This window comes from Salvelinus namaycush, chromosome 20 (assembly GCF_016432855.1).
Source record: "Salvelinus namaycush isolate Seneca chromosome 20, SaNama_1.0, whole genome shotgun sequence".
NCBI classification, from domain to species: Eukaryota; Metazoa; Chordata; class Actinopteri; order Salmoniformes; family Salmonidae; genus Salvelinus; species Salvelinus namaycush.
Genome location: NC_052326.1, coordinates 32,920,645 through 32,943,315, shown reverse-complemented (window position 1 = coordinate 32,943,315; position 22,671 = coordinate 32,920,645). Strand labels below are relative to the sequence as shown.

At 45.1% G+C, this 22,671-nt stretch overlaps 1 pseudogene; it reads left to right on the top strand.

Annotated features, from left to right (window-relative positions):
• Positions 1–159: 159 nt before the first annotated feature.
• LOC120064769 lies at positions 160–22,341 on the top strand (annotated as a pseudogene).
• The last annotated feature ends 330 nt before the right edge of the window (positions 22,342–22,671 follow it).

Genomic DNA, 22,671 nt, shown 5'->3' with positions numbered 1-22,671 from the left:
CCATCTGTTTGTGCCTGATGCGGTCCGGTCTAAGGTCCTGGAATGGGCTCAGTCCTCCAGGCTTACCTGTCATCCTGGTACTCATCGGATCCTGTCTTTCCTCTGTCAATGCTTCTGGTGGCCTACCATGGTTCCTGATGTCTCGACCTTTGTCGCCGCATGCATGGTATGCGCGCAAAGCAAGACTCCGCGGCAAGCTCTGTCTGGCCTCCTACAGCCACTTCCTGTCCCTCATCGCCCCAGGTCCCATATTTCGTCACTGGGCTTCCTCCGTCAGATGGCAACACCACCATTCTGACGGTGGTGGACAGATTCTGCAAGGCCGCCCATTTCATCCCTCTTCCTAAGTTACCTTCAGCCAAGGAGACGGCCCAGCTTATGGTGCAGCACGTCTTCTGTATCCACAAACTCCCGGTTGACGTTGTCTCGGACCGGGGTCCTCAATTCTTGTCCCAATTCTGGAAGGCATCCTGCACTCTTATTGGGTCGTCAGCCAGCCTGTCCTCTGGGTTTCATCCCCAATCTAATGGCCAGTCGGAGCGAGCCAATCAAGATATGGAGACGGCACTCCGGTGTCTGGTTTCCAGTAACCCCACCACCTGGAGTCAGAAACTGTTCAGGGTGGAATATGCCAGGAACACTCTCCCTTGCTCGGCTACTGGACTATCCCCTTTCAAATGCTCCATGGGGTATCAGCCCCCGCTCTTCCCAGAGCAAGAAGTTGAGGTTAACGTACCTCCAGCCCAGATGTTCGTCCGCCGCTGTCGGCGTACCTGGAAAAGAGCTAGGGAGGTTCTTCACAAGACCACCTCCAGGTATAATCTACAAGCAGACTGCCACCGGACTCTGGCTCCTCGCTGTCGGGCAGAGGGTATGGTTGTCCACTCGGGACCTACCCCTCCGGGTAGAATCCTGTAAACTTTCCCCCAGTTTCATTGGTCCTTTCCCCATTTCTAGAGTAATTAGTCCATCTGCTGTTGCCCCGTACCCACCCTACTTTTCATGTTTCCATTTTTTCCCCCCACCACCGACACCCCGGTCAGCCAGGTAGGACGCCATGTGGCGTCTCTAGAGGGGAGGTACTGTCACGCCCTGATCTGTTTCACCTGTCCTTGTGATTGTCTCCACCCCCTCCAGGTGTTGCTTATTTTCCCTGGTGTATTTATCCCTGTTTCCTGTCTCTCTGTGCCAGTTCGTCTTGTATGTTCAAGTCAACCAGCGTGTTTTCCCCGTGCGCCTGTTTTCCTATTCTCTCTTACTAGTGCTCCCGGTTTTGACCTTTGCCTGTTTTTCTGTACTCCATTCCCACCTGCCTGACCATTCTGCCTGCCCTGACCTTGAGCCTGCCTGCCATTCTGTACCTCTGGAACTCTGAACTGGTTTTGACCTTTTGCCTGTCCACAACCATTCTCTTGCCTAGCCCTTTTGGATTGTTAATAAACACCTTGGACTCTAACCATCTGCCTCCTGTGTCTGCATCTGGGTCTCTCCTTGTGTCCGTGCAACGTATGATGTGACTTGTTAAGCACATTTTTACTCTCAATGCATTTCAGCTTTTTTTTTTTTATTCAATTTGTAAAAATGTCTAAACAAATTCCACTTTGACATTATGGGGTATTTTGTGTAGGCCAGTGACAAAAAATGTAATCCATTTTAAATTCAGGCTGTAACACATCAATGTGGAAAGTCAATGGGTGTGAATACTTTCGGAAGGCACTATATGCATGCTTACACATGTTCAAAAATACATAAGAGATGGATATAAACACGCACAGACTGCATACATATTGGGGATAAGTGGTTTAAGCTGCCCACCTCGCACCGACACGTAAACACCTGACTGCTGGGTAATTTACACTCACCACTATCTCTTAAACTAACATGTAACAGGTGGGCGCTCTTTCACCCCACGGTTGATCAGGGGGAAAGCGCACAATGCACACAACTCACTCCCCTTTCCCTCCACATCTGGATGTCAAAAGACTGAGGGCCTACACTATGGTGGTTTCACACTGTGCTGTGGTGTGTCTTGTGAGAGCAAGATCTGAGTGCTTAGTTAGTGTGCATACCACGCACATTTAGTGCATACTCACTATGATATATACAACACTGTTACCTTAATCCTCTTCATGGTACAATTAGATAATGATTACTTGTTGCTGCCTTCTAGTGATTTTAAATCAGCTCCTTGTTTGGAGTACGATCTAAATGAAGTACGAAAGATTACCTTGGAGTGTGATGAGAACTGTAGGGTGAAGTAAAGGCTGGAGGCCAGATCCATCATGTGCCTCGTTCCTTCATTCCTCTCTGCCTCTGCAACAGCCTGCTCTCATAGACTGTACATAACATAGTAAACTTAAATCCAGGACACTCAAATTAGTATGATATGTTTGGTATGGTTACATAAGACAGATGGTTACTTAAGGCAAAAACTAAAGTAGGGTTGTTGGTCAGGGTGGGCGTATAACATGAACATCTAGCAACCCAAAGGTTGTGAGTACTTTTTAGCTACTTTGCAACTACTTAGCATGTTAGCTAACCCTTCCCCTAACCCTTTAACCTAACTCCTAAACTTAACCCTAGGTTAGCCACCTAGCTAGAATTCGTAACATATCATACATTTTTCAAATTTGTAACATATTGTACATTTTGCTAATTCGTATCATATGAATTGTAATTCGCAACATATCATATGCAATTGTTAATGGACATCCATTAATACATACCATACAAAACATATAGTAAATGGAGTGTCTCGGATTTACATACAGAATAATACGAAATGTTGGCCGCACAGGTGTTTACTTTTACCTACCACACACAGAGGTGTTTACCTACCACACACACAGGTGTTTACCTACCACACACACAGGTGTTTACCTACCACACACACAGGTGTTTACCCACCACACACACAGGTGTTTACCTACCACACACACAGGTGTTTACCTACCACACACACAGGTGTTTACCTACCACACACACAGGTGTTTACCCACCACACACACACAGGTGTTTACCCACCACACACACAGGTGTTTACCTACCACACACACAGGTGTTTACCCACCACACACACAGGTGTTTACCTACCACACACACAGGTGTTTACCTACCACACACACAGGTGTTTGTGTTTACCTACCACACACACAGGTGTTTGTGTTTACCTACCACACACACAGGTGTTTACCTACCACACACACAGGTGTTTGTGTTTACCTACCACACACACAGGTGTTTGTGTTTACCCACCACACACACAGGTGTTTACCTACCACACACACAGGTGTTTACCTACCACACACACAGACATGCAGTTATGAGAGCACAAACACATATGTATGCACGTAAGGGTGCACATACACAAATACGGTTCACCATACACATCTAAACACAACACACACATACAAACACACACGTGTCAACTCTCTTCATCCGGTAGCCAGCTTGCTGTACGGTTATAGTACAATATTTGCATTCCCGGGTAATATGATTAGACGTGTGAGGTGAGTTTCTGGTTACATCAAGGCAGCTCAAGGAGTCACCGCCTTCTCTTTTGATAGTTGTGCACATAAACAACTCTTGACACAGGGCAGGCGTCATGACACTGCACTGCTAATAGACCTGTGTGGTTTGGCATGAAATGTTGTGAACTTGAAAGGGATTAGTACAGTATAGTGACATAATTTATCTTTATTATGCATTAGCAGATGTTAGGAGCCTTTTGCCTTTTGGTAGGCTGTCTTTGTAAATAAGAATGTGTTGCCTAGACTTGCCTAGTTAAATAAAAAATGTAAATTCATTCTCTGCTCAATGTTGCCCCCCTGTGGTAATATGAAAGCCATGCTCACTCCAAACACACTGATTTACTGTTCAAACTCACAACTACAATCAAGACAAGTACACTTTCGAATGTGTAAAAAAAGGATACAAAATTACAGTCAAGCCTATCCAACATTGGGGTGAATTAGATAGAAGTTCTGAGGAATTTGGGATTACAGGACAGTTCTCATAGACCATGAATTGTAGGCTACTCAATGTAGGTGAGTGTTCTTTGAAAAGCAAGGGCCAACCTGAAGTTTAAGGCTTTTTCAGCACTTTCCTACTTGAGTTTCTAAACAGTCTCGTTATTGGACATTGTTTCCATGCCTTTCAACATTCAGTCGACAAATGACCAATGCTGTTGTGTTACTGTTTAATAATAATTTTGTTATAGTGTCATGATACATTATGATACAAGTGTAATTGTATGATTGTATGAAGTATGATTTGATTTTGATATTAGCCCTTTTATCAAGCAGGGAGCACATTTGTGCAAAAATGCTGTATATCAAAATACCATGAAGTAGCCGTCAGCAATAAAACTGAAAACAGCATAAAAATGGGGATTGTTAAAACTCCTGAAAGTTCCTCTCCTCCCCTTCCTCTACTCCTGTACTGTACATTGCACTCTTCTGGTTTCTCAGTGGTGGAAAGACTGAGCCAGTCTCCCCCTTCCCTTCCGTCTCAACATGTTCCTCCTCCCAACCCTCCAGCCAGCCAGCATCCCCCAACCCCACCCCACAGTGCCCCAAACAGAGGGAGCCTGATGAGGCAGCAGCACCTGGATGTGAGTCTCAGCAGGTGTGTGGAGCCTGGACGTCAGGGCCTCCTGCCAGGCAGCGCCAGTCCAGCCCCTCGCAGAGAGGGCCCAGCCCAGCTAGCTACGAGGTAATTTCCTGTTTCTCTCTCCCTCTACCTCCGTCCTGCAGAGCTACTAAACAGATGGGCTGTTTATTCAGCAGGGCGGACTCCCCCCAGTTGCCATAGTAACACATCTGACATACATTTTCACATAGTAAAGACAAAAAAAGGGTGTTGTGGTCATTAAAAGCAGGAATTCCCCAATCCTGATCCTGTGTTTCTACTTATTTTTTAGCAATGGGACACTTTCAGGGAGGAACAATGTGTACAAGGCTTTTAACTCAACAACAAATTAAGAAAATGAAAACATTTGGACATCTACAATTCTGAAATTGTAGCTGACTGGGAACATCGCGGGCATGGGTAGGGCTCAGGCTTAGAATTCATGCCTGTGCAGGGCTCTATTGGAGTGTTATACGCTACTGTAGGGCAGTAGGGCACCAATAAGCAAGCCATGTACACAGAGCCATGCAGTTCTACAAGTCAAAGTTAGAGGGAAGCCCTACACATACAGAGTTGGCACGCAAAAATCCAAGCAAAATGTCTTTGTTTTTTAACACCTACATACAGTAGTATAGTCTCTTCCTTCATAACAATCTTCTTTGTCTATATGTCATATTCACAATCGTTCTTAATTACATTTTCAGTTTGATACCTGAACTGGAGTTCCACCTGTGCTTTCTGTGACAAAATTGTTAAAAGTCTCTCAGACTGCTCTGTTTCATATCCACCTCCACTCTCTGTTAACGACTAGAATGATTCCATTTAAAATTCCAGTTTGACAAAGCATGAATCCATGATCGAGTTAAAGGTGGAACAGCTCAACTGCCATCCATACCTGTCTTCTCTTTCTATCAATTCCATGGTGAATCCTACTGGATTACCTGGTATTTTTGGATTACCTGGTATCTTTGGATTACCTGGTATCTTTGAACCCCACTTTGCACTTTCCCCTAGTTCCTTTCCTCTCCTACTCCCTCTACCTTCACCATTCTCTCTGATAATCTGAGCTTGATTGTGCATGGCAAGCATTAGCATTGGGCTTTTATTACAGTCATAAAGATTTAGAGTGAAGGGATATATCAGCTCGGAGCACACCAAATTAGTTAACAATGCATTATCTGCCCTTTTATGGTAGCTATAACTCTCTTTCTGCCTCCGCTTGGGAGAGAATGGGAGAGGGAGAGAAGGCAAAGAGGTGGAGAGACAGAAAGATAAAGAGAGAGGCAGAGGCGGTCGAGTCAATCAGAAGCCTGGACTCTCAATAATAGCTGAGCTCTGTGGTAATTCAATGAGTGAGCCTGATAGCCACCAAACTGGCCATAGTTGTCAAACAGTTTCTCATGCGAAGTCAACTTAGCCTGTTGTATCTTCTTTCTCCTTTGTTTCCTTGTTGCCCTTTATTAAGTTAGCTTGTTGATCAAGACTATAGATTTCCACATGAAAAAATACTATGAAGTTATGAAAGTTCAATCAGTAAGGCTGGTCTGAATGGATCGTCACTTTCATTCATCTAGGAAACTCATAACTCCCAAAGTCTGCCTTCGATTCTTCCTTCAATTAATTTCTTTCCAACTCTCTCTTTCCCCTCCTTGCCTCTTTTGACCTCACCATTTCCCAATCCCCTCCAACTCACAAGGCAGGCAATACACTTGACCTCATCTTTACTAGAGGCCACTCGCCTACTAATCTCACTGCAACCCTTCTCCAGGTCTCTGATCACTACTTTGTTTCCTTTTCTGTCTCCCTTTCCTCCAACCCTAACCACTCAGCCCCTACCCAGATGCCTTCGCAATATTCGCTTTCACTCTCCTACTCTCTCCTCTTCTATACTATCATCTCTCCCTTCTGCTAAATCCTTCTCCTTTCTGTCTCCTGATTCTGCCTCTTTGACCCTACTCTCCTCTCTTTCCGCATCCTATGACTCGCACTGTCCCCTTTCCTCCCGGCCGGCTCGGCCCTCCCTTCCTGCTCCGTGGCTGAGTGACTCATTGCAAGCTTACAGAACAGGGCTGCAGGCAGCTGAGCGAAAATGGAGGGGAACTAAACTTCCGGAGGAACTATCATCCTTTCACTCCCTCCTCTTCCTCTGTATCTGCTGCTAAAGCCACTATCTATCACTCTAAATTTTCAAGCTTCTGCCTAACCCTAGGAAACTCTTTTCCACATTCTCCTCCCTCCTTAATCCTCCACCCCTCCCTCCTCCCTCTCTGCTGACGAATTTGTCAACCACTTTGAAAAAAGGTTGATGACATCCGCTACTCATTCACTCAGCCTATTGAGTCCACTGGTCTCACTCACACAGAACTACCCTATGCCTTGACCTCTTTCTCCCCTCTCTCTCCAGATGACTTCCTGCAACTAGTGAGGTCTGGCCGCCCGGCAACCTGCCCGCTTGACCCCATCCCCTCCTCCCTTCTCCAGACCATCTCTGGAGACCTTCTCCCATTCCTCACTTCCCTCATCAACTCATCCCTGACCACTTGCTGCGTCCCCTCTGACTTCAAAATGGCCCGAGTTGCTCCCCTGCTCAAGAAACACTCGACTCATCTGATATCAAAAACTATAGACCTGTATCCCTTCTTTATTTTATTTCCAAAACACTTGAGTGTGCTGTCTCTGATCAACTTTCTCAACATCTCTCAGAACAATCTTTTTGACCCTAACCAGTCAGGCTTCAAGACGTGTCACTCAACTGAGACTGCTCTTCTCTGTGTCACAGAGGCTCTCCGCACTGCCAAAGCTGACACTCTCTCCTCTGTTCTCATCCTATGCACACTCTTGGATTGAATCCTACCTGGCAGGCCGTTCCTTTCAGGTGCCGTGGAGAGGATCTGTGTCTGCCCCACGTACTCTCACTATTGGTGTCCCCCAGGGCTCGGTTCTAGGCCCTCTCCTCTTTTCTCTATACACCAAGTCACTCGGCTCTGTCATATCCTCACATGGTCTCTCCTATCATTGCTATGCGGATGACACTCAACTACTTTTCTCCTTCCCCCTTCTGACACCCAGGTTGCAACATGCATCTCTGCATGCCTGGCAGATATCTCAACTTGGATGTCGGCCCACCACCTCAAGCTCAACAAGACAGAACTGCTCTTCCTCCCGGGAAAGGCCTGCCCGCTCCAAGACCTCTCCATCACAGTTGACAACTCCACAGTGTCGCCCTCCCAGAGCGCAAAGAACCTTGGTGTAACCCTGTCATTCTCTAAACATCAAAGCAGTGACCCGCCCCTGCAGTTTCATGCTCTACAACATCCGTAGAGTACGACCCTACCTCACACAGGAAGTGGCGCAGGTCCTAATCCAGGCATTTGTCCTCTCCGATCTGGACTACTGCAACTCGCTGTTGGCTGGGCTCCCTGCTTGTGCCATCAAACCCTTGTAACTTATCCAGAACGCAGCAGCACTCCTGGTTTTCAACCTTCCCAAGTTCTCTCATGTCAACCCGCTCCTCCGCACACTCCACTGGCTTCCAGTTGAAGCTTGCATCCCCTACAAGACCATGGTGCTTACCTATGGAACAGCAAGAGGAACTGCCCCTCCCCACCTTCAGGCTATGCTCAAACCCTTCACCCCAACCTGAGCACTCCGTTCTGCCACCTCAGGTCTCTTGGCTCCCACCCCATGGGAGGGCAACTCCCGCTCAGCCCAGTCCAAGCTCTTCTCTGTCCTGGTACCCTAATGGTGAAACCAGCATCCCCTTGAAGCTAGGACAGCAGAGTCCCTACTCATCTTCCGAAAACATCTGAAACCCTACCTCTTCAAACAGTATCTTACCAGTCGGTGTCTATTCCACAACACCGGCTAAATCTATGACGTTAAAATGCCCATTTACTCTGTTCCATCTGACTGCGCAATCCAATGTCTCATCAGCCCAACCAGGCAATTTATAAACTTGATCTCCACTATAAAAAAAATCGAGACATTATCTCACATTTCTTTTAGACTAACATTTAGTTTTCAACAGCAGAGATTTGTATAAACCTTGTTGTATGTCTCTGACATTTGCAACATTGTTTCAATATTCAACTCCAGCTGTCCCATAGTAATGAATGTGTCGGGAGTCTGTATGAGACAGACAGGCCAGTCAAAATCACGAATCAGCATCATTTTTATGGATATATACAAAGAACTATCAATAGAATGAATCTAAGGGTATTAATATGTCAATTCAAACCTTGTGTATCCCACTTGCTGTTTTGCAGCTACAGTCTTCCAACAACTTTCCACCTCCCCAGCCCTACACCCAACTGGGCAGGTCCACCTGTCATCAGCATCGAGGCCTACCCTAAACTATTCAATAAAATTCTATATTGTGTTCTGTCTCTGGTGTCATTCAGTTAAGCCTGTACTCTGTTTAAATAGTATACCATGGTTTAAATACTATAGTATTCACTGTAGTGTTTTCTCGGACATGACTGTAGTACACTTTAATATTTACAGTTTACTACAGTATAAATACTGTAGTATTTACTATAGTGTTTTTGTTTGATCTTCAACATAGAAGTGGGGTCTTTTTCCTTGAATACTACAACAGCACCTTTTTTCAAATTCTGTAGATACTGTAGGTACGACTGGGGTCTGAACAGATAATTCATAGCTTCTGTTATTTTCTACAACCTGTAAGGAACACAATACAGTAGCTTCAGAAAGTATTCAGACCCCTTGACTTTTTCCACATCTTGTTACGTTACAGCCTTATTCTAAAAAAATTTTTTTTAAATCCTCAGCAATCTACACACAATACCCCATAATGACAAAGTGAAAACAGGTTTTTAGAATTTTTGCAAATGTATTCAAAATAAAACACAGAAATTCCTTATTTACATAAGTATTCAGACCCTTTGCTATGAGACTCGCAATTGGTGCATCCTGTTTCCATTGATCATCCCTGATGTTTTTACAACTTGATTGAAGTCCACCTGGAGTGAATTCAATTGATTGGACATGATTTGGAAAGGCACACACCTACACACCTGCCTATATAAGGTCCCACAGTTGACAGTGCATGTCAGAGCAAAAACCAAGCCATGAGGTTGAAGGAATTGTCCGTAGAGCTCCGAGACACGATTGTTGTCGGGGCACAGATCGGGGGAAGGGTATCAAAACATTTCTTCAGCATTGAAGGTCCCCAAGAACACAGTGGGCTCGGTGAAGCATGGTGGTGGCAGCATCATGCTGTGGGGATGTTTTTCAACGGCAGGGACTGGGAGACTAGTCAGGATTGAAGGAAAGATGAACGGAGCAAAGTACAGAGAGATCCTTGATAAAAACCTGCTCCAGAGGACTAAAGACCTCAGACTCTCATTGTGTTGTTGTCCTTCTGTGGCTAGCTAGTTAAAGTTGGCCCTTTCCAAAATTATGCATAGATGGAGATAGGGATTTGGACTTGTGGTTTTACTTAATTATCTGTACTGGCTAATGATTATAATGGCGATTCTGAATCAACCATAAATTCCTACATTGTGCCCCTGGGTGGAAGTTCAATATGTAGCTAGATGTATCTAGTAGGCTAATGTTAACTAGCTAGCGCATAGTTGCCCATGCCATGAAAGTAAGTTAGGCTAGCAAGCAAGCATTGTAGCTAGGGTAGCCTAGGACAACAGAAACCAAAAGTGTGTAATGTCTGACAGAGTTACAGACTGTTTCTCATGAGAGAGAAACATGAGAGAGAGGAGGATGGCATTGTCGTTTCTCTATAAGTAGGGCGAGTCAACATGTTTTCTACTTGCACGCACGTACCCAAGCATACATAGGCACACACACACACACACAAATCAGTACCATGGACAGCCACATCATAATTAGCTGACGTTGATCGGAAATAAATAGTTTTTGGTATCTTTTAGTTGTCACTGTATTTGAATAAGGATAGGGGATTTGATGATGTTGAAATGTTGAAGTTGAAATGGTGCTGGAATATTGGAGGCAGCTCCTGTTTTCTTTGCGACTTGCGGTAAGTCTCCGTGGTTCTAAATAAATCGTTTTTTAGTAGTGTCACGCCCTGACCTTAGAGATCCTTTTTATGTCTCTATTTTGGTTGGTCAGGGCGTGAGTTGGGGTGGGCATTCTATGTTTTTGTTCTATGTTTTCTAATTCTATGTGTTTGGCCGGGTGTGCTTCTCAATCAGAGGCAGCTGTCTATCGTTGTCTCTGATTGAGAACCATACTTAGGTAGCCTTTCCCACCTGTGTTTTGTGGGTAGTTGTTTTCTGTTTTGTGTCTGCACCAGACAGAACTGTTCTGCTTTCGTTCTCTTGTTTTTGTTCGATTTGGTTTTTGGGGGATTAAATCATGAACACTTTAAACACTGCACCTTGGTCCACTCTTCCTTCAGCCCACGAGAACCGTTACAGAACTACCCACCACCAAAGGACCAAGCAGCGTGGCCAGGAGGAGCAGGGATCCTGGGCCCGGGAGAAGAGAGAATGGAGGACATCGTGGACATGGGAGGAGGTGATGGCAGGTGACAAGACCCTGCCATGGAAACAGGCTGAAGTAGCGAGGGAGGAACAACTTCGTTACCAGGAGTCACGGCAACGAAGCAGACACGAGAGGCAGCCCAAGGGGGCACATGGGGAGTGTGGCAGAGTCAGGATTCAGACCTGAGCCAACTCCCCGTGCTTACCGTAGGGAGCCGAGGATGGAACCAGAGCCAGTCGGGGTGAAATTGGAGGTGAGCGAAGGGAGCGAAGCAGAGACAGTGAAGGAGTTGATGGGGAGATTGGAGGAGAGAGTAATGAGAGAGTTGCTGTGTTGGTTCATGAGGCACGACATCCGCCCGACAGAGCGTGTCCTCGATTTGATGTCACCTGAGTCAGCTCTCCATACTCGTCCTGAGGTGCGTGCTAGCCGTCTGGTGAAGACTGTGCCAGCCCCACGCACCAGGCCTCCTGTGCGCCTCCCCAGCCCTGCACGTCTTGTGCCAGCTTGGCGCTCCAAACCTCCAGTGTGCCTCCACAGCCCGGTGAGTCCTGCGCCAGCTCTAGGCAGGGTTTCCCCAGTTCGCCAGGAGGACCCAGTGCGGCCTGTTCCAGCTCCTCGTACGTGCCGGGCTAGAGTGGGCATTCAGCCTGGAAGAGTGGTGCCAAGGCTACGCACCAGATCTCCAGTGCTCCCCCACAGCCCGGTCTATCCTGTGCCTCCTCCACGGACCAGGCCTCCAGTAGGTCTCCACAGCCTGGAAGAGTCCTGTGCCTGCAGCCTGTCCGGAGCTGCCAGAGTCTCCCTCCTGTCCGGAGCTGCCAGAGTCTCCCTCCTGTCCGGAGCTGCCAGAGTCTCCCTCCTGTCCGGAGCTGCCAGAGTCTCCCTCCTGTCCGGAGCTGCCAGAGTCTCCCTCCTGTCCGGAGCTGCCAGAGTCTCCCTCCTGTCCGGAGCTGCCAGAGTCTCCCTCCTGTCCGGAGCTGCCAGAGTCTCCCTCCTGTCCGGAGCTGCCAGAGTCTCCCTCCTGTCCGGAGCTGCCAGAGTCGCCCTCCTGTCCGGAGCTGCCAGAGTGGCCCTCCTGTCCGGGGCTCGCTGCGAGGGTCCCCAGTCCGGGGTCGGCGGCGAGGGTCCACGTCCCGCACCAGAGCCGCCGCCGCGGATAGATGCCCACCCAGACCCTCCCCTATAGGTTTAGGTTTTGCGGCCGGAGTCCTGTCATGCCCTGACCTTAGAGATCCTTTTTATGTCTCTATTTTGGTTGGTCAGGGCGTGAGTTGGGGTGGGCATTCTATGTTTTTGTTCTATGTTTTCTATTTCTATGTGTATGGCCGGGTGTGGTTCTCAATCAGAGGCAGCTGTCTATCGTTGTTTCTGATTGAGAACCATACTTAGGTAGCCTTTTCCCACCTGTGTTTTGTGGGTAGTTGTTTTCTGTCTGCACCAGACAGAACTGTTATGCTTTCGTTCTCCTGTTTGTTGTTTTTGTTCGATTAGTTTTTTGTTGTTGATTAAATCATGAACACTTTAAACGTTGCACCTTGGTCCACTCTTCCTTCAGCCCACGAGAACCGTTACAAGTAGTCCGAAAATGTCGGACACATTAACTTGCTTGACAATGCTGTAGGTCATGTAACTGTTTGTTACATGCAATATGTTTTGTGGACTTCACTGGACAGACGTTGAATTTATTCTGCCACTGTGTCTTCTTATTTACTTGGCCTTAGGCCTATCACGGTGGCAAGGCATATGAAGTAACAGGTTATAGAGGAAACAACGCAATTATCACAACACAATGTTACAACACATAGGTTGGAACATTTATGAAATTCCTTATTCCAATTACTAATAAGCATGCAACCAATAAGACAATTATTAAAAACCGTTAAATCCCAGTGGATTGATGAGGAATTTAAAAATTGTATGGTTGAGAGGGATGAAGCAAAAGGAATGGCAAATAAGTCTGGCTGCACAGCCAATTGGCAAACATACTGTAAATTGAGAAATCATGACTAAACTGAAGAAAAATAAGAAGAAACTGTACTATGAAACAAAGATAAATTATATAATGAATGACAGTAAAAAGCCTTGGAGCAGCTTAAATTAAATGTTGGCCAAAAAGGCAAACGCGTCTCCATCATTTATTGAATCAGATGGCTCATTAATCACAAAACCCACTGATATTGACAACTACTTTAACTATTTTTTTATTAGTAAGATTAGCAAATTTAGGCATGACATGCCAACAACAAATTCTGAACCTAACCATGCATAACTGACCAAATTATGAAAGACAAGCACTGTAATTTTGAATTCCGTAAAGTTAGTGTAGAAGAGGTGATTTTATATGTCTCTATGTATGGTGATGACTTAACACTACTACATGTCAGCTACCACAGCAAGTGAAATCACTGCAACACTTAACAAAGACCTTCAGTCAGTTTCAGAATGGGTGGCAAGGAATAAGTTAGTCCTAAATTTTAAAAAATTAACTAAAAAGCATTGTATTTGGGACAAATCATTCAGTAAACCCTAAATATCAACTAAATCTTGTAATGAATAATGTGGAAATTGAGCAAGTTGAGGTGACCAAACTGCTTGGAGTAACCCTGGACTGTAAACTGTCATGGTCAAAACATATTGATGCAACGGTAACTAAAATGGGGTGTGTCCATAATAAAGCGTTGCTCTGCCTTCTTCACAACGCTATCAACAAGGCAGGTCCTACAGACCCTAGTTTTGTCGCACCTGGACTACTGTCCAGTTGTGTGGTTAGGTGCCACAAAGAGGGACTTAGGAACATTACAATTGGCCCAGAACAGTGCAGCACGGCTGGCCCTTAAATGTACACGGAGAGCTAACGTCAATAATATGCATGTTAGGCCTCCAGAGTGGCGCAGTGGTCTAAGGCACTGCATCACAGTGCTAGAGGCTGTCACTACAGACCCGGGTTCGATCCCGGGCTGTATCACAACCAGCCGTGATCGGGAGGGTGGCGCACAATTGGCCCAGCGTCATCCAGGTTAGGGGAGGGTTTGGCCGGGGGGGCTTTTCTTGGCTCATCACGCTCTAGCTACTTCTTGTGGCGGGCCGGGCGCCTGCAGCTGACCTCGGTTGTCAGGTGAACGGTCTTTCCTCTGACACATTTGTGCGGCTGGCTTCCGGGTTAACCGGGCAGGTTGTCACGCCCTGATCTGTTTCACCTTCCCCGTTATCCCCTGTGTATTTATACCTGTGTTTTCTGTTTGTCTGTTGCCAGTTCGTCTTGTTTGTCAAGTCAACCAGCGTTTTTCTCAGCTCCTGCTTTTTCCCAGTCTCTCTTTTCTCACCCTCCTGGGTTTGACCCTTGCCTGTCCGGACTCTGAGCCCGCCTGCCTGACTACTCTGCCTGCCCCTGACCCTGCCTGCCGTCCTGTACCTTTGCCCCTACTCTGGATTATCAACCCCTGCCTGCCTTGACCTGTCATTTGCCTGCCCCTGTTGCTGTAATAAACACTGTTACTTCAACACAGTCTGCATTTGGGTCTTACCTGAAATGTTATACGGGTGTTAAGAAGTGCACTTGGCGGGTCATGTTTCGAAGGGATGCATAACTCGACCTTCGCCACACTTTGGGGAGTTGCAGCGATGAGACAAGATTGAAATTGAGGAGAAAAAGGGGGTAAAATACAAAAAAAATGATAATCTCCAGGCTGAGAAGTATTGACACGTTGAATGTACCGAGCTGTCTGTTTAAACTATTAGCAAACAGCTCAGACACCCATGCATACTCCACAAGACATGCCACCAGAGGTCCCTTCACAGTCCAGAACAGTCTATGGGAGGCGCACAGTACTACATAGAACCATGACTGCATGGAACTCTATTCCACATCAAGTAACTCATGCAAGCAGTAAAATCAAATTAGAAAAAATTATCAAAATACACTTTGATAATGGAACAGCGGGGACTATGAACAGACAGACACATGCACACGATAACATATGGACTATACACACACGTACACATGGATTTTGTGTTGTAGATACCGTATGTGGTAGTAGAGTAGTGGCCTTAGGGCACACACTAATGTGTTGTGAAATGTATTGTAATATTTCTTTTTTTGTATATAACTGCCTTAAATTTTGCTGGACCCCAGGAAGAGTACCAGCGGTCTTGCAGCAACCATCAGCAGAGCTGAAAATGCGATGGAAACTCATTAACTTTTACTTTTTATTATGTACATTGGAATTTAACTGCAAAAGGTATTTTTATGTGCAACAAGTCAAATTGATGGAAACATCTCTGTTGGCAAAATCCACTCCGTCTTCATCTTCCTGTAAGAGAACCGCACCCACCCCCACTATACTAGCATCAACCTCCAACTTAAAAGGTTTGTCAAAGTTGGGGGCGGCAAGCACTGGGGCACTACAAAGTAGCGCTTTAGCGGACTCAAAAGCATGGTTACAGTCCTTGGACCACCTAAATGGTACCTTGGGACTAAGCAGACATGAAAGGGGAGCTACTACCGTCGAGAAATTCTTACAGAATGTACGATAGTACCCTACCATCCCTAGGAATCTGCGCAACTGGCGTCGAGTCGTGGGAGCAGGAAAAGCAACAATTGCCTCCACCTTGCCAGATACTGGGCGCACTTGACCTCGTCCCACTTGTTTCCCTAAGTAAGTCACCGTAGCCTTCCCAAACTCACACTTGGCCAAATTGAGGGTTAAAGAAGCATTCTCCAACCGCTGAAACACACTTTTCAAAGTGGAGAGATGATCAGACCAAGTAGACGAATGTATCACCACATCATCAGAGGGAGAGGAAGTCCACGATCGTTTCCTGAAGTCCACGATCATCTCCTTTGTTTTGTTGACGTTGAGTGAGAGGTTGTTATCCTGACACCGTCCCCTCAACTCCTCCCTGTAGGATGTCTCGTCGTTGTTGGTGATCAGGTCCACTACTGTTGTGTCATCTCCAAACTTGATGATTGATTTGGAGGCGTGCATGGCCACGCAGTTGTGGGTGAACAGGGAGTACAGGAGAGGGCTGAGCACACACCCTTGTGGGGCTCCAGTGTTGAGGGTCAGCGAAGTAGAGAAGTTGTTTCCTACCTTCACCACCTGGGGACGGCCGGTCAGAAAGTCCAGGACCCAGTTGCACAGGGCGGGGACCCAGGGTCTCCAGCTTGATGATGAGCTTGGAGGGTACTATGGTGTTGAATGCTGAGCTGTAGTCAATGAACAGCATTCTTACATAGGTATTCTTTTTGTCCAGATGGGATAGGGCAGTGTGCAGTGTGATGGCGATTGCGTTATCTGTGAACCTGTTTTGGCGGAATGAAAACTGAAGAGGGTCATGATTGCAGAAGTAAGTCAGCAACGTCAGCCACGGAGAAGGAGAGGGGGGGACGTAGTCTTTGTTAGCGAGCCGCGACAGTGGCACTGTATTATCCTTGAAGCGGGCAAAGAAGGTGTTTAGTTTGTCTGGAAGCGTGACGTCGGTGTCCGTGACGTGGCTGTTTTTGTTTTTGTAGTCCATGATTTCCTGTCGACCCTGCCACATACATCTTGTGTCTGAGCCATTGAATTGCGACTCCACCTTGTCCCTGTACCGGCATTTTGCTTGTTTGATTGCCTTGCGGAGGGAATGACTACACTGTTCAAATTCAGCCATATTTTCAGACCTCTTTCCATGGTTAAATGTGGTGTTTCGCGCTTTCAGTTTTGAGCGAATGCCGCCATCCTTCCACGGTCTCTGGTTAGGGTAGGTTTTAATAGTTACAGTGGGTACAACATCTCCAATGCACTTCTTAGTAAACGCATTCACCGAGTCAATGTTGTTCTCTGAGGCTGACCGGAACATAATCGAAGAAGAAGATCAATAGGTTGTTGATTCCTATCATGCAAAAAGCAATGCAGTTGTCGTTCTAGCTTTGCACGCGCTCGCGCATAAAGTTGTTCGGTTTTATCCACGCTACGGCTGAACCATAAAAAGATGTTGAAGGAGGTATCTACGTTTGTATTTATTGGATACTATTCAGTGTTAGCTAGCTAGTTAATTAACGTGTTAGGTTGTAACGTTAGCCTTTGTCATGTGTGTAATATTCATATGTGTAAACATACTGAATTATAATTGGATGCATTTTACCGCCATATCATACTGTGCTATGATTGGTTAAGACCACCCAAATGGTTAGGTGATGGTCAGTTTGATCCTGGTTGGCGATACGTGAACATGCCAGTTATAGCTAGCTAATAAAGAGCTACGTTAAGAAATATCCTGTAGTACTGCATTTTATTATTTTGTACAAAGTGTGCAAAACAAGACAATGTGTTATTTGTATGCGACGCAGTATTAGTTACCTAGCTAGCTACCTGAACATGACAGCAGGCCATTTAGACCTCTGGCTAGCTAACATTAGCTAGTGCTGCAGGCGTAAAGGTCTGTATGAATTGTTATTTAGCGAATCATCAATATTTTAACAACTTATTATGAAGAGATTTTTGTAAGGTCATTACCCCATTTCTTCACAATTGCAACTACATTTTAATGGGGCATACATCAAATGTACAGTTGCCATTAGCTAGCCGGCTAAACTAGAAGTACTAACGTTAGTTAGTCGAGGGCACTAGCAAGATTGGCTGGCTAACTAACGTTAACTAGCTAGCGCTCTTGTGAGAACTTCTTAAGCTTGTGTCGCTGACTTTAAAGAGCTCACTAAGATATTTGCGTTAAATGCATTTTAACGGTACAGTAGACCATTTCTGGCGGTTGTAGTAACATATAGCTATATTGAAGATGTGCTATCTATAGCCATTATCGGTCAGTGGAGACCTGGCCTGCAATGGGTAGTAGCTAATTATACCCATTTGCTTCTAACACATTTTGTTTCCCTGCTATTATTAATTTCAGTAGCCCCGTGAGCCGGAGCAGCTCCGCAACTCTTCATTGGTGGGCTGAGTTTCGAGACCACCGACGAGAGTTTGAGGAACTATTTTGAACGATGGGGATCCCTCTCAGATTGTGTGGTGAGTATACATTTTTCATAATATTAGGGTCTTTTGGCTTTCCTAATTGTATCAGCAAATTAACAGTGCCAATTCATTCCTCAGTTGATGAAAGATCCAGTCACAAAGAGATCAAGGGGCTTTGGTTTTCACATACAGCTCAGTGGATGAAGTTGATGCATCAATGGAGGCTCGTCCTCACAAGGTTGACGGCCGACAAGTGGAGCCCAAGAGAGCGGTGTCCAGAGAGGTAAGCTATGTCTGATGTGACTACAAAACATAGAAACCATCTGTTTTCATATATGTTGGGGTGGTACTGGTGATTTAATAGGAAGTTGAACAGTGGTGAAATTTCCTTTTTGAGGATCTTCTGATTGTCTTTGAAGTGATTGAATGTAATGTGTGTTGGACAGGATTCCTCTAGGCCAGGTGCTCGCACAACGGTGAAGAAGATCTTTGTGGGTGGAATCAAGGAGGACACAGAGGAGCACCATCTTAGGGACTACTTTAATCAATTTGGCAAGATTGAAGTCATCGACATCATGACTGATATAACCAGTGGGAAGAAGAGGGGATTTGCCTTTGTTACATTTGATGATCACGATTCAGTCGATAGGATTGTCAGTAACTCAACACCATTGGTACAGAAAAGCTGCTGTGTTTTTTAAAATTTTATTCATTTTTATTCTAACCTTTATTTAAATAGGCAAGTCAGTTAAGAACAAATTCTTATTTACAATGACTGCCTACTCAGGCCAAACCCCAACGGTTTTTAGATGTTTATTTTTTTCCCAGTTCAAGTAATTTACTGATATGTTTTTAACAATCTATTTTCTCCCTTTGCAGTCCAGAAGTATCATACAGTGAATGATCACAACTGTGACGTGAGGAAGGCTTTGTCAAAGGAAGAAATTAACCGATCAGGTAGGAATTGGAGAAGTTACAGACCAAAGTTATTTTGCCAACTCTTGCTTCTCAGCAACAACTGAAGCTTTAAACATGACTTTGAGAAAGTGACTGACCTGTTTGATGCCTGTCTTTCAGGGCCAAGAGGTGGACACTTTGGCAGAGGTGACGGATATGGAGGTATATAATGATGAGAGGGGGGATCGATACAGTTACATATCGCAAAAATATTTGGGACCATATTATAGTGCTACTTTGTCTACAAGTATTGATTTGTAAAAATAAGTATGTGTGTATACAGTACCAGTCAAAAGTTTGGACACACCTACTCATTCCAGCGTTTTTCTTTATTTGTACTATTTTCTACATTGTAGAATAATAGTGAAGACATCAAAACTTTGAAATAACACATATGGAATCATGTAGTAACCAAAAAGTGTTAAACAAATCAAAATATATTTGAGTCTTCAAAGTAGCCACCCTTTGCCTTGACAGCTTTGTACACTCTTGGCATTCTCTTAACCAGCTTCATGAGGTAGTCACCTGGAATGCATTTCAATTAACAGGTGAGCCTTGTTAAAAGTTAATTTGTGGAATTTCTTTCCTTAATACATTTGAGCCAATCAGTTGTTGTGACAAGGTAGGGGTGGTATACAGAAGATAACCCTATTTGGTAAAAGACCAATTCCATATTATGGCAAGAACAGCTCAAATAAGCAAAGAGAAACAACAGTCCATCATTACTTCAAGACATGAAGGTCAGTCATTCTGGAATATTTCTTCAAGTGCAGTCTCCTAAACCATCAAGTGCTATGATGATGCTGGCTCTCATGAGGACCGCCACAGGAATGGAAGACCCAGAGTTACCTCTGCTGCAGAGGATAAGTTCATTAGAGTTAACTGCACCTCAGATTGCAGCCCAAATAAATGCTTAAGAGTTCAAGTAACAGACACATCTTAACATAAACTGTTCAGTGGAGACTGTGAATCAGGCCTTTATCGTCGAATTGCTGCAAAGAAACCACTACTAAAGGACACCAATAATAATAAGAGCCAAGAAAGATGAGCAATAGACATTAGACCGGGGGAAATCTGTCCTTTGTCTGAGTCTAAATTTGAGATTATTGGTTCCAACCGCCATGTCTTTGTGAGACGCAGAGTAGGTGAACGGATGATCTCCGCATGTGTGGTTCCCACCGCGAAGAATGGAGGTGGTGTGATGGTGCTTTGCTGGTGACACTCAGGGATTTATTTATAATTCACGGCACACTTAACCAGCATGGCTACCACAAATCAAATTTATTTATATAGCCCTTCTTACATCAGCTGATATCTCAAAGTGCTGTACAGAAACCCAGCCTAAAACCCCAAACAGCAAGCAATGCAGGTGTAGAAGCACGGTGGCTAGGAAAAACTCCCTAGAAAGGCCAAAACCTAGGAAGAAACCTAGAGAGGAACCAGGCTATGAGGGTTCAGCATTCTGCAGCGATACACCATCTGGTTTGCGTGTAGTGGGACTATCATTTGTTTTTCAACAGAACAATGACCTAACACACCTCCAGGCTGTGTAAGGCTTATTTGACCAAGAGGAAGAGTGATGGAGTGCTGCATCAGATGACCACAATCACCCAACCTCAACCCAATTGAGATGGTTTGGGATGAGTTGGACTACAGAGTGAAGGAAAAGCAGCCAACAAATGCTCAGCATATGTGGGAACTCCTTCAAGACTGTTGGAAAAGCATTCCAGGTGAAGCTGGTTGAGATAATGCCAAAAGTGTGCAAAGGGTGGCTACTTTGAAGAAACTAAAATATAAAGTATATTTTGATTTAAACACTTTTTTGGTTATTACCTGATTCCATATGTGTTCATAGTTGTTGATATCTTCACTATTATTCTTCTACAGTGTAGGAAATAGTAAAAAATAAAGAAACCCTTGAATGAGTAGGCGTGTCCAAACTTTTGACTGGTACTGTGTGTAGGTAGAATTAGCTGACGCTAGCTAGTTGGCTGTACCTGTGCCAAAACTCATTTTTTACATTTTTATCCTATAGCTTGTTGTCCATCTTTTTAAATAGTGAACTAACATGTTTTCAGCACTTATTTCCATGACTGATCAAACTATTTTTCTCATGACTCTCTCTTGTCTCTGCAGCAGACATATAGTGAGCAATATGTTTGGAACATCAAATTGCAATAAAATCGCAGTATCGAATCGCAATGCATATAAAATCGTAATACATATCGTAACGGCCCCTAAGTATTGTGATAATATAGTATCATGAAATTCCCAGCCCTAGAGATATGAGCACTCGAGGGCTTTTATTACCATTTTAACCATATTCAGCCTTGTTCCACAGGGTATTCATGTACTAGTTGGATTCCCTGGTGCAATGCAGGTGGTTTCAAGTTAGTCTGACACCAGTAAATATTTTTTTAAATTCTCCCCCTAGGTGGTTTTGGTGGAGGGAGAGGAGGTGGAGGATATGGTGATAACGATGGATATAATAACTATGGAGGCAATGGTGAGCTCCTCTGCCTAGTTTTTCTAGATATTCTAAATTAGAATGTGGGGAACGTTGTCCGGGGATGTTTTGCCGGTTTGTCCAAAAGCTTAACTTGTTATACTTGTTTCCTTAGGTGGCGGCTATGGTGGAGGCCCCGGTGGGTATGGTGGCGGCAACCAGGGCTATGGCGGAGGCGGCTATGGCAACCAGGGTGGCAGCTGTGGAGGAGGATACAACAATGACAGAGGCAGCGGTGGTGGTAAATACATAGGTAGTAAGTCAATCACGCAAGGGTGAACTGCACATATTAAAAAGTGCCATCACTTAGTTTTGAATCTGGTTAGCTGTATGTAATGGATAGCTTGGATTGTAAAATGCCTTTTATCTGTGTCCTCTTGCAGGTAACTATGGAGCTAGCGGTGGCGGCAGCAGCACAGCTGTTGGTGGCGCTGGAGATTACAATGACTTTGGCAATTACAACATCCAGTCGTCATCCAGCTACGGCCCAATGAAAGGAGGTGGCAGCTATGGCAGTGGAGGGGGCAAGAGCAGCGGCCCATATGGTGGTGGCGGTAAGTCCCATGTCGCTACACTTTCCCTTGAAGTTAAAAGAACGGAACCTAAGTCCCTGGTGTTGTATGGAAGGAAGATAGAGGCTTTTCTCTAGTAGCTAGTCCCTTGAGTTGAGCGTTTATGTTAGGCCTGGCCTATTCTCCAGGTGGTTATGGTGGGGGCTCCAGTGGTGGTTATGGTGGTGGCTCCAGTGGTGGTTATGGTGGGGGCTCCAGTGATGGTTATGGTGGGGGCTCCGGAGGCCGACGGTTCTGAGGTAAGCACTGTACTACAAACATTGTACTGCACCTCTTGATTGGATTGTTAAATGTAGTCTTGGAGTCCATACATTAAAGGAAAAAAATGTGGGAATGGCTATGTGGCTTCCTTGACAAGCACAAGATGCAGCAGTTTTTAGAAATCAAAGCAGCACCGTCATGTGGCCAGTAAGCCTAGGGTCGGGGGCGATAATCAAATCATCATATACCGTGATACATGTGCTTAAATTTATTTTCTGAGGTATGTATGGGGGATCCAGCAGCAAACCTTTATTTTCACACAATCTACAATGTATTCGGAAAGTATTCATACTCTACTTATTCTACG